The sequence below is a fragment of the Solanum lycopersicum genome, chromosome 4 (assembly GCF_036512215.1).
Source record: "Solanum lycopersicum chromosome 4, SLM_r2.1".
Taxonomy (NCBI): Eukaryota; Viridiplantae; Streptophyta; class Magnoliopsida; order Solanales; family Solanaceae; genus Solanum; species Solanum lycopersicum.
The window spans coordinates 12,662,939-12,675,228 of NC_090803.1; the positions used below are offsets into that span (position 1 = coordinate 12,662,939).

General features: G+C 35.8%; 1 long non-coding RNA gene across 1 annotated transcript; it reads right to left on the reverse strand.

Moving 5' to 3' along the window:
• Nucleotides 1-3,565: 3,565 nt before the first annotated feature.
• LOC138347885 (uncharacterized) lies at nt 3,566-8,105 on the reverse strand. The gene is made up of 3 exons (XR_011220450.1): nt 7,968-8,105; nt 6,162-6,226; nt 3,566-3,822 (listed from the first exon to the last, which is right to left on the reverse strand). It is a non-coding gene; the product is annotated as an uncharacterized lncRNA (long non-coding RNA).
• Nucleotides 8,106-12,290: the final 4,185 nt, after the last annotated feature.

Genomic DNA, 12,290 nt, shown 5'->3' on the forward strand with positions numbered 1-12,290 from the left:
TCTGTACCAAATGACCCCTTAAACACTTCAACTATGACTTGTACCTATTGAACAACTGTATCCTCTCAAATTTGAACTATTTGAACATTTTTTTAAAATAAGATAAAAATAGAAAATATGTAAAATACACTTGCGATGATATGTCAATTAGACTAATAAAATAATAATATGTGTTATTTTTTAGTCCAAAAAATTATTTAAAAATTATATCATAAAGTAAAGGAAATAATTATTTTAAAGTAAAGAAAATGCAACTTAAACCACCTCACTTCCCCTGCTATCCATAGCAGTCCAAAACTAATTTTTCCCTTTTTAGTGCATCTTCTTCACCACAACCCTCCCCCAGCCTCATCCTGTTTTTTCAATTATAACTTTCTTCTTTGTCCTGATTTAGATAGAGAAAGATGAAAAAACACTCATTAAAAATTATTATTGATCCGATTGGTCCCTATTGGGGAAAATAAAGTTATCTCAATTTTTTTTTATGTTTTATAGCCAATTAATTTTTTGTTTGAAGAATATCTTTACATTCGGCCACTTAAAAATACATCAATTTAAAGTCAAAACTATATATTCATGACAAATCAAAAAACTTTAATAAAAATTTGAGCAAAACAAATAGTAACTAGAAAGATCCTCTAATAAAATTCACATAACTGGACATTAATTTAACACCAAATCACTACATTAACAACAAAGAGAAAGACTTCAAACGTAAAATCCTCTTCAATTAATATGATGAAAATGACGATAATAATGGAGAATACCGCTGACAATTAATGGTGGTGCTGCCATTTCTAATATGAATGACAACAGAGCCAAAAGAAAAAATAACTAGGCAAGTAATATGAAGTATCCGATGAAAAATAGGTAGAAGAAGGGTGTGTAATCGTGGCAACAACAACAATGAACTGGTGGTGTGGTGGAGGAAGGGATGACAAAGAAGATGTAGAAGAAATAATACATTTTTCACAAAAATTGTCTAATTCAATACATTTTCGCGCGCTTAAATAGCGTGAATCACAGAAAATGTGACAGCTAGGCAAAATATGTTAAAATGGTTACAAATCCTAATTTAGATGTTTAAATGAATTATGCGAACAACTTTTAAGAGTTACATATGACTTAAGCCAAGAAAATATAAAAAGTTAAATAAGTTGAAATGCATTCTTAAATAAACAACATATCATTATAAATTGGATTATGCATATTATTTTCAATACAAATCATTTAAATAATTAATAAGAAATAATTCGACATAACTTATTATTTATCATTTTTTTAAAAATATATACATCTAAGTTAAAATATTGTAAATTTAATTTTTTTTCTAGAGAAAAGAAATCCAGACACCATCAAAGTTGTCTGGTATTTGCGACACCTTAACTTTTAAAATGTCCTATCACCCCATAGAACTATTTAATTTCTTTGTATTTGGGCCATTTGACCCATTTTCTCGTCTATGTAGTGGCACATGCTACTCAACTCCCTATGATCTAATGCAACCTGACCCGACCCTATTCTTTAAAGAGAAGTCATCTTCTCCATTTCTTTTCTTCTCTGTTTGGCTTGCACCTTCAAGAAATTTCCATTAATTTTTCTTCATTCGGATTTTTTTTATTCAGCTATGGAGTTAGGTGACAACAAAATCTTGAATGTGGGATTGCTATTACTTGCAACCTTTTTGGTAGCAAAATTCATATCTGCACTAACTTTCCTAGCTGGAGCAAATGAAAGTCATAGACCTAAATAACTCCAAGCTCATGTGCACTGTGAAACAACTCCAATTTCAGTCTCACAAATTCGTTTCAGATCACCACATAAAGAGTCATTATTGTCTGGCAAGATAATGACCAGGAGATTTAGCTCCTTCGATAGCGGTTGCAGCTTTGTGATGGCATTATGAATCCAGTTTTCAAGACTCTCTCAACCTGATTAGGGTGTGCACTTATGCAGAACAGGATTGGGGTTGATATTCATTCTGGATAGTCCACACATTTGTGCTAGCTCAGAACAAAACCCATGTGTAACACTTTCTTGCATATTGCAAGAAAAGTTTATGCAGATCTAATTGACAATAGTTCCTCCATTAACCATTTTCTTGTTCATCGTGTTCCATTAGTCAACTTGTGGCAGATAATCTTTTTCTCAGCCATTATGGTCAGTTGTGATGCTTAGACAAGAGCATCCATAGCTTGGAAGTGCTTACTTTGAATTTATTGAATAAGAATTGGTCCAGAAGTTCCTCGCCAACAGTGATGTCTTATTTTCTTAGAGAAGATGATGAAGTGGTCAAACAAAGAGTATCAACATTGATTTTGCTATGAAAAAAACTATGAAATCAAAAAATTAGGGCTAACAATGATTATTTTGGGTTTAAATTGGGGAAAATGACATAAATTGATTAAATAATTAATAATAAAGAAAAATAATGACACATGGCATTGGTCCATGGCAGTAAAAATAATGTAGACGCGCCTCATGTGCGTGGTAACAATCCAGACTAGGGGATGGGTCATAATGATCCATTTATAAAAAAAAATTAAATAGTTCTGTGGAATGACAGGACACTTTAAAAGTTAAGGTGTCTTAATACGGAACAAATTTGATGATGTCTTTATGTCTTTTCTCTTTTTTCTACTATATTAGAAGTATGAGTTAGGATCAGGTATCAATCTGTCAGTTTTATGTCATATAAATGGCATTTGAGGATATTTTAGTCATTTTAAACATCAATTAAAGCCAACTGTCAGTTTCCACGTGTCCTTCACCATTGTGAATCTCTATCCCTCATGTTCTTTTTCCTTGTTTCTGTATAATCTTAAAAATGACAGAGAATCAACTTAAAAGAGGCTATATTTAATAGACTTTAAGAAAAATAAGATTTTTTAATTTTGTGATTTTAAATTAAAATTATGTCAGTGTATTAAAATATCCTTTAATTTTGAGGTCTAAATATGTAACGCGAAAAATTAAAGTTAAAATATTGTTAAAAAAAAAAGGAATCATTCCTTTTTAAATATACTAATCAAGAAATAGGGTCATTATTTTCTTAAACAAAGGGAGTAAAAAATAAGCAAAGTAACATTCTTTAGCTTCCTCTTGTGCTCATCTGTACTTTTCAATTTATCAATATTTTTAATTCTTCTTTTTGGAATTTTTTTGGTGTCTCTTACCAGCCTTTGTGCCATATATGGTTTCATCATTCCGGAATAGATTTTTTATTTTATGTGGATCTTCTGGAAGAATGAGTTGTGTAAGTGTCTGTTTAGATGTATATGTTAGTTTTTGGTCAATTTCTGAATAGTAGATGTGATTTAATAATTTTAATTAACTTATTCATTTAAATTATGTTTTTCAGTCTGATCTTAATTTTGGGGTGGAAGATTATGAATTTTGAGTTCAAATGTGTATAAATTGACGGAATATTGATGTCACGACCCCAAAACCGGGCCGCAACTGGCACCCACACTTACCCTCCTATGTGAGCGAACCAACCAATCTAAACCTTAACATTTCAATGTAATATCGACATAAAGTAATGCGGAAGACTTAAACTCATTAATAAAAACCAATTCAATAACTATTATTTTCCCCAAAATCTGGAAGTCATCATCACAAGAACATCTATGATCAAATTACTAAATCTAAGAGTTTCTAAGAAGCTAAAAATACATAAAAGCTAGTCCATGCCGGAACTTCAAGGCATCAAGACATGAAGAGGAAGATCCAGTCCAAGCTAGAAGCATTAGCTCACCCTGATATCCGGAGTAATGAAGACTGACTAGAGTTACTGTTGAGTCGAAGATGACGGCACGTTTGCTGCACTCCACAAATAAACAAGAAGAAAACATAAAAGTAGGGGTCAGTACAAAACACGAGTACTGAGTAGATATCATCGGCCAACTCAAAATAGAAATCAATATATACCAAGTAATATCATAAAATCAACTATGATACTCAACATGTAGCAACAACAAGTACTATATCATTAACAATTACCGTCAAGTTCACACATGAGGACTCAAGCCTCAATACCATACTCATTTGGGAATTATGTTCATTAGATTGACTATGTTAATATCTTTCAAGATTCATTATCTTTATTTCTCTTATGTCGGTACGTGACACTCCGCTCCCTCATATTCATTAATCCTCTTGTGTCGGTACGTGACACTCCGATCCCCTAAATCTACGTGTCGGTTCGTGACACCCGATCCCCTAAATCTACGTGTCGATTCGTGACACCCGATCCCCTAAATCTACGTGTCGGTTCGTGACACCCGATCCCCTAATCTCCTTCTATCAATTCATCAAGCCTTCTTTCTTACCAAGGCATCATCAATCTCATTATTTAGTTCATCACGCCTTCTTTTATACCAAGGCCTCATCATTAACAAAGGATTAGGGTTTTGCAAGATTTGGGATTCAATAACTTCATCATGCTTATATAATCACAATTATATAATTACATTCATGCAAGCATACAATTAAGCACATAGCAGGGTTTACAATACTATCAATACATATCATTCGCTATTAAGAGTTTACTACGAATATCGTAAGAGAAACCATAACCTACCTCCACCGAAGATTAGTGATCAAGCAAGCAAATTCCCAAAGCTTTGTGTTTTCCTCTTCGTTTCTCCTCTCTCGATCAATCCTCTCTCTCTCTTTGTTCTTTCTATTTTCTTTATTCAAACCCTCTTTCTTTTACCCTAATTAGCATATAATTAAGAATAAAAGATGGCAATAATAACCCACTAATTAACTTAAGGTTACCTCTTTTAATCCCCAAGTAATTAGACTTATTAACCTTAACCCACTAACTTTATAATTAAAGCAGGAATAGTCAAAAACGTCCCTTAAAACGTATAAAGAAATCCGACCCAGACTGGGATTACGCAGTCTGTGACGGCCCGTCGCGCCTGCGACGGTCCGTCCTGCTGCCCCGTCACAGAGTTCAGAGACTCAATTTCTCTGAAGAGTCTGTGACGGTCCGTCCTGTCATTCCGTTACGAAGTTCAGAGAGTCGATTTTCAGTACCCAATTTCAGATTTTCTAAGTGTTTTGAAACGAGACCCTGCGACGGTCCGTCGTGCCCATGACGGTCCGTCGTGGGGTCCGTCTCCTCAGCCTGTTTTTCCAGAAATAAAATCTGCTGTTCAAAACGACTAACCAGGTCGTTACAATTGATTTCCCTTTTTTAAAAATCTATTTGTGAAGATGTTGAAGAAGTATGTGTGGTAGAACTATTCGAAAGTCGACGAAATCACTAAATGATACTTTTGTTTACTATTTTATATTTGACCCTATTCTTACCTTTCATCACTCAACATTTAATGTATAAATATACTCTTAATTGAGGATTTATTTCATCTCAGTCAAGAGATTTCTTAAGTTTTCATGTTTTTCCTTCATTTTCTCCGACCATTTCTAAATTTATGAGAATAGTTTAGATTTAGTTCTATGGGGTTGATGAAATTTAAATGTGACAAGAATCAAGAGAGCTGTTTTTGGGATGTACACTAAAATATAATAGATTTTGCAGGACGTCATAAGAATTACCCTTGAAAGCAACAAGTAAAGGGCTAATAGTGAATGTACGCCGGTGCTTATTGTTGAAAGATTTTGAGATGACTATCTATGAAGTTGTTACTCTACCATAAAACAAGAGGCACTGTATGCACGAGCTGATACACATATTATTTGGTTAAAATTCAACTTTAATCAAGGTAAGATTTGTGTTAATGAATGGCCGGAAGAATACACATCAAAATGATTGCATTTATATAGATAGTTAGAGTATTATTGTGTCACGATCCAAAACGAGCCATGAGTGGCACCCACACTTAACCTACTAGGTGAGCGAACCAACAAATCTGAACCCCAACACTTACCAATAGTTCAACTATGAATAACAAAAATAATGCGGAAGATCCAAAACTTATTAATAAAACCAATTAAATAAGCTTCTAAAGTTTAACACTTATTATCCCCAAAATCTGGAAGTCATCACATCAAGAACACCTATCCTCAAATTACCAAGTCTAAGAGTATTTAAGAAACCAAAATAAGTACAAAGATGGTCCATGTCCGAAATTCAAAGACATCAAGACGTGAATAAAAGAATCCAGCACGAGCTAGAAATAATAGCTCACCTTGAACTCTGATGTGCTGGAGACTGACTAGAGCTGAGGGCGAGTTGAAGTCGATGGTACACTTGCTGCACTCCACAAGAACAAAGAAGAAAATACAAGTAGGGGTCAGTACAAGGAACACGTACTGAGTAGGTATCATCGGCCAACTCAAAATAGAAACCAATATATAATGAATAATAATATAAAATCAACTACAATACTAAACAGGTGGCAAGCAACAAACACATGAACCATTGACAACAACAACACTGTAATAGGTACACCATCAATCACAACATTACGCACACCTGTGAGGACTCATGCCTCCACACCATACTCATTTAGAAAATAGGTTTCTTGAGATTAAGTATATTAAGTTACTTCAAGATTCTTTGCCTTTAATGTTATCGTGTCGGAACGTGACACTCCGATCCCATAATACCGTGTCGGAACGTGACACTCTGATCCTATAATACCGTGTCGGAACGTGACACTCCGATCCAATTATCTCATTATTTTATTTCAGCAAGTCTTCTTTATTCAAGGCGTCATTTTAATAGAGAGGGTTCAAGATTAAAAATTCAATAGTCTCATAATTTTAGGTCAACCACAAACCACACAATCAAAACATACAACCACACAATCAAGTACATAGGAGACTTTACAATATCACTCGATACATATCAATCGCTATTTAGAGTTTATCTATCAAATAGAAATAAACCATAATCTACCTCCACCGAAGAACCAAAGTCAAGCAAGCTACTTCTCCAATACTTTCCCTTTCCTCAATGCTTCTGAACCTTTTCAATCTATCAAATATATATACACATAATTTGTAAGTGAAGATTCTACAAGCACTCATATTAACCTTTGTCTAGCCTTAGACCCAAAAACTCGCCTAATTCTATAATTAAACTTTCTAAAGTTCAAACCTAAGGATACACATTAATTCCTCCGATATGCATAACCTTAATGATATTAAATTAATATAATACATATTATATTTAATTATCTATCTCAATATATCAACATATAATTTATAACGAAGATGAAACATTTTAATATTTAAAATTTCGAGCCACTGGTTACATAACCAGTGGCAATGAACACCTCCACTATACACCTACACTTTAATACACCAATTCTTTACACCATTAATATTTTTTACCTAAATTCTCTCTCACCATTCATCTAACATTAAATACTATATATATGCACCCTCCAAGATATTATGTTTACTATTATTATTATTTTCCTTACCATAACTACAACAGACAATTACAATACAATTTTAATCCACCAAAACCTATAAATTCATAACACACTAAAGTCAATTTTCTTTTACGTAACATGTCAATTACTGCTAAAATATTGCAGGCAACAACATCATATTGCCGCCACGTAGTCACAATTTGCCCATATCCCCTTTTTCCCAATCGGTGGTAGCAATCCATTTGCAGATTATCCCTTAGTTTATAATATAACGTTACCAATTGAAGACAATTTCCTCACTCTCTCGTCTGAGTTCAATAATGATAATAGTAATATTAACAATAACATATGACCCTTCCCTTAATTCCCTTGGCAGTTATCAACCAAACACATACAATATGTAACCTTTCCTGCTACTAAACATTACTCCATTTCAAAACTCACAACTATGCACCAGTATTCCATTCCTTTTCTTTCACCACCAACACAGTAACAATATATAATTAAAATATACATCCCTTCTTCCACTCATGAATTTATATGTATAGAATATTATTAACATTAATAAACATCCACCAAACTATCATTGTTTTATAAAGAATTGGATTTCACCTTAAATCTCTTATGTCGGTTTTTGTTGACGGCGCCGAGAACAAAGACTACGAAGTGCAATTCTTCCATTTTACTCGCCTCAAACCTTCCTCCTCCTCTAGAATCTCAATTCTCCAATTATTATATAAAACTAACTATACATTGTAAAAGTGATCCACTAATATTTATTTTTATTTCCTTTAGTCTCTAACTAAACAAATTATTAAAACTACCCCACTAATAAAATTATGAATAGTCCAAAATTCAATTAGAATTCATCGAAAAAAATATTTTATGAAACACAAAACTTTACACTCAAAACGACCAAAATGGATCGGTACATGTTGATAAATTTTGTTTGTTTTCCTTTTTAGTAAATGAAATTGACAAGAATATATTACTAAGTCAGGTTTGCATTTGTTTGTTTGTGTGGGACACTAACAATTAATTATTTCATTTTAAAAGGTGCTTTGGCTAGAGATAGTTTCCCATTAGAGACGGCTACGAGTTACTCCCAAAGACGATGTGTTTGATTTTTGTCAATGTATATGTCACGACCCAAACCGGGTTGCGACTGGCACCCACACTTACCCTCCTATGTGAGCGAACCAATCAATCTAACCTTAACATTTCAATATAATATCAACAGAAAGTAATGCGGAAGACTTAAACTCATTAAATAAAGACCAATTCATTAACTTCTAAAATTCACCATCTATTATTCCCCAAAATATGGAAGTCATCATCACAAGAACATCTACGATCAAATGACTAAACTAAGAGTATTCTAAAAGCTAAAAATACAGAAGAAGCTAGTCCATGCCGGAAGTTCAAGGCATCAAGACTTGAAGAAGAAGATCCAGTCCAAGCTAGAAGCATTAGCTCACCCTGAATTTCCGATGTAGTAAGACTGGCTTGAATTACTGTTGAGTTGAAGACGATGGCACGTTTGTTGCACTCCACAAATAAACAAGAAGAGAACATAAAAGTAGGGGTTAGTACAAAACACGGGTACTGAGTAGATATCATCGGCCAACTCAAAATAGAAATCAATATATATACCAAGTAATATCAAAAAATCAACTATGATACTCAACATGTAGCAACAACAAATACTATATCATTAACAATTACCGTCAAGTTCACACATGAGGACTCAAGCCTCGATACCATACTCATTTGGGAATCATGTTCATTAGATTGAGTATATTAACATCTTTCAAGATTCATTATCTTTATTTCTCTTGTGTCGGTATGTGACACTCCGCTCCCTCAATATTCATTAATCCTCTTGTGTGAACTTGACACTCCGATCCCCTAAATCTATGTGTCGGTTCGTGACACCCAATCCCCTAAATCTATGTGTCGGTTCGTGACACCCGATCCCCTAAATCTACGTGTCGGTTCGTGACACCCGATCTCCTAATACTACGTGTCGGTTCGTGACACCCAATCCCCTAATACTACGTGTCGGTTCGTGACACCCGATCCCCTAATACTACGTGTCGGTTCGTGACACCCGATCCCCTAATTCTACGTGTCGGTTCGTGACACCCGATCCCCTAATCTCCTTCCATCAATTCATCAAGCCTTCTTTATTACCAAGGCATCATCAATCTCATTACTTTAGTTCATCAAGCCTTCTCCCTTACCAAGGCATCATCATTTAAAAGAGATTAGGTTTTTATCAAGATTTGGGATTCAATAACTTCATCATGCTTAATATAATCACAATTATATAATCACGTTCATGCATGCATACAATTAAGCACATAGCAGGGTTTACAATACTACCAATACATATCATTCTCTATTAAGAGTTTACTATGAAAGCATGAAAACCATAACCTACCTCCACCGAAGATTAGTGATCAAACAAGCAAATTTTTCTCCAAGCTTTGTTTCTCTTCGTTTCTCCTCTTTCTCGTTCGACTCTCTCTCTCTTTCTCTTGTTCTTTCTATTTTCTTTATTCAAAACCCTCTTTCTTTTACCCTAATTAACATATAATTAAGAATAAAAGATGGCAATAATGTCCCACTAATTAACTTAAGGTTACCTCTTTTAACCCCCAAGTAATTAGACTTATTAACATTAACCCACTAACTTTATAATTAAGGAAAGAATAGTCAAAAACGTCCCTTAAAACGTATCAAGAAATCCGACTCAGACTGAGATTTCGCAGTCTGTGACGGCCCGTCGCGCCTGCGACGGTCCGTCCTACTGCCCGTCACAGAGTTCAGAGACTCAATTTCTCTGAAGAATCTGTGACGGTCCGTCACACCTGTGACGGTCCGTCTTGCCATTCCGTTACGAAGTTCAGAGAGTCGATTTCAGTACCCAATTTTCAGTTTTTCTAAGTGTATTGAAACGAGACCCCGCGACGGTCCGTCGTGCCCATGATGGTCCGTCGTGGGGTCCGTTATTTCTGCCAGTTTTTCCAGAATTGAAGTCTGCTGCTCAAAACGACTAAACAGGTCGTTACAATAGATACCAATTTACCCATCGTTCGTCCCCGAACGATCATAAGAAGGAAAACAAGGACGAAAAGGAGTACCTGAATCTGTAAACAGGTGTGGGTATCTTTCTCGCATATCAGCCTCTTTCTCCCAAGTGGCTTCTTCAATGGGTCGATTCTTCCATTGAACTTTGATGGATGCAATCTCCCTTATCTCAACTTGCGAATTTCTCTATCTAGAATGGCAACAGGCTCCTCCTCATAAGTCAAATTTTCGTCAAGCAAGACTGAATCCCAATGAATAATATAGTTTCCATCCCCATGGTATCTTTTCAACATAGACACATGAAATACCGGATGCACTCCGGACAGCCCTGGAGGCAAGGCTAACTCATAAGCCACATCCCCTACTCACTTAAGTACTTCAAATGGACCAATATACCTTGGGATAAGTTTACCTCGCTTACCAAACCGCATCACCCCTTTCATCGGCGAAACCTTCAACAAGACTTGTTCACCCTCCATGAACTCCAAGTCTCTAACCTTCCGATCTGCATACTCCTTCTGTCTACTTTGAGCCGCTAGAAGCTTTTCTTGAATAGATTTCACCTTCTCCATCGAATCTCTCAAAAGATCAGTACCCCAAGGTCTAACCTTGAACGCATCAAACCAACCAATGGGGGACCTACATCTCCTACCATACAATGCTTCAAATGGAGTCATATCAATGCTCGAGTGATAGCTATTATTGTATGAAAATTCCGCTAAGGGTAAGAAGCTATCCCAATGGCCACCAAATTCTATCACGCACGCACGAAGCATATCCTCCAACACTTGAATCGTTCGCTCAGACTGACCATCAGTCTGAGGATGGAACGCAGTACTAAGGTCCAACCTAGTACCCAATTCCGCATGCAATATTTTCCAAAACTTAGAAGTAAACTGCGTACCTCTATCTGATATAATGGAGAGTGGAACCCCATGCAATCGCACCACTTCCGAGATGTAAAGTTTGGCTAACTTCTCTGCATTGTAAGTCACCTTGATCGGAATGAAGTGAGCAAACTTAGTTAACCTATCAACAATTACCCAAATAGAATCAAATTTTCTCAATGTCGTTGGAAGACCAACCACGAAATCCATTGCAATCCTCTCCCATTTCCATTCAGGAATGGGCATTCTCTGAAGTGTTCCTCCGGGTCTCTGGTATTCATACTTTACTTGTTGACAGTTTGGACATTTGGCGATAAAGTTCACAATATCACGCTTCATTCTACTCCACCAAAAGTGTTGCTTTAGGTCACGGTACATCTTGGTTGCACCCGGATGTATCGAATACCTTGAACTATGAGCCTCTGTCAGAATAGTGTTGATCAAATCATCGATGCGGGGTATGCATACCCTTCCCTTGATCCTCAAAACACCTTCCTCATCGATTTGTGCTTCTTTAGCCTCTCCTCGCAATACCTTATCTTGGATTCTGCGCAGTTTCTCATCATCAAACTGTCTTCCCTTAATCTTGTCAAGAAAGGAAGATCTTGCCTCCACAGAAGCCAACAATCCTCCCTTCTCATTTACTTCTAATCTCATCAAGTCATTAGCTAGAGTCTGGACCTCTCTAGCCAATGGGCGTCTAGAAGCTTGCAAGTGAGCTAGACTTCCCATGCTTCCCGCCTTCCTACTTAAAGCATCCGCTACAACATTCGCCTTCCCCGGATGATACAAAATAGTGATATCGTAGTCCTTTAGTAGCTCCATCCATCTCCTTTGCCTCAAGTTCAAATCATTCTGAGTAAAGACATACTGTAGGCTACGATGATCCGTATAGATCTCACACTTAACCCCATATAAATAGTGTCTCCATTGCTTTAACGCAAACACTACCGCG